Source organism: Microtus ochrogaster, chromosome 18 (genome assembly GCF_000317375.1).
Source record: "Microtus ochrogaster isolate Prairie Vole_2 chromosome 18, MicOch1.0, whole genome shotgun sequence".
In the NCBI taxonomy this organism is placed as follows: Eukaryota; Metazoa; Chordata; class Mammalia; order Rodentia; family Cricetidae; genus Microtus; species Microtus ochrogaster.
This window is the reverse complement of record NC_022020.1, coordinates 23,226,409-23,227,852: the sequence shown is the minus strand read 5'-3', so window position 1 is coordinate 23,227,852 and position 1,444 is coordinate 23,226,409.

Genomic DNA, 1,444 nt, shown 5'->3' with positions numbered 1-1,444 from the left:
GCAGGCGGATCTCTGTGAGTTCGAGGCCAGCCTGGTGTACAAGAGCTAGTTCCAGGACAGGCACCAAAAACTACAGAGAAACCCTGTCTCAAAAAAATAAAATAAAATAAAATAAAAAATAAAAAAAATTGAGATATGGGGTTGATGAGTAAAAATGATTATAAAAGATAACTCTCAATGATGATTAAACTTGAGGGAAAATGATTGTAAAACTCTGTTCTGTCACAGTTTATCAATGATAAGTAAAAATGCGCAAGAGGAAGTGAAACACGTATACAATCTATGCTTTGGAACAACATAATCTATCCCTGCTTACTGAATTCTGCATAAATAAACATTCTGGTTGCTAGTCAGCGAGGCTGCAAGATTCTCCCAACCACCGGGCTTGGCTCATCTTCCTGGCCTCCTCCTCTCAGAACCTGTCAACGGTTGGGGCTGGCCCCCAGCAGTTCAATGGGGAGGGGATATGGCAGAGCGCACAGCCCATTAGCCTACTCAGAGGGGAGAAAATCAACATTGTAAATGCCAGTGCATTAAGACAAGGGACTTTGGACCTTTGGGCACCTTTGGTAGACTGTAAGGCCTCCCAAGTCTGGGTTTGTGTCTTAATCACTTTATACTAGCCAAAGCTGTGCACGTAGTTGATCTTAAGAAGACCGTGATTGATGGCTAATGTCATCTCTGTAGACATGACTGGTTCATTTGTCACCATCTACAAGTTTCCTAAGGGTGATGCTACATGCTTCGCAGGTGTTGGCAGTCTGAGGACATGGATGATGGGAAGAGTATGCCTGGGGCAGTCAAAATTAGTCTTGGGGTTATATTTATTTGCAGATTTCCTCAACCCTCCCTAACCTTGGTTGCCAATCCTCATTAAAGCCCAAGGATGGTAAGCTCAGACAGAAACAACGCCTTGGGCACCTCTTTTGCCATCATAAAAGGCTGGTCTCTTCCAGGTGAAAGTGGGCAGCTCGAGTTAATTTGACTGACCTTGTTCCTGCATTTATTTTAAAAGCTCGATTTCCCACTCTGTAGACCAGGCCGGCATTAAACTCACAGAGAGATTCACCCGTCTCTACCTGTTGAGTGCTGGGATTAAAAGTGTGTGCCACCAAGCCAGACAGTCCCCAAATTCTTGGTTATTCTATGGGAACAGTATTGGAAAGATACTTTTGGTACCCTTTTTCAATGATAGTTTGGGTACTGGGGAAGTGTATTGGGGTACTACCCTTTGGCCAACCCACATCTTTGTGAGATCTTAGAACCTGGTCCATTCCTAGCATCTCGACCACCTGAAATTGTTTCCTTTTGCTATGTAAATTACTTTTGAAACTCCTTCAAGAATGAAGTGGAGGGCTGGAGAGATGGCTCAGTGGTTAAGAGCATTGCCTGCTCTTCCAAAGGTCCTGAGTTCAATTCCCAGCAACCACATGGTGGCTCACAA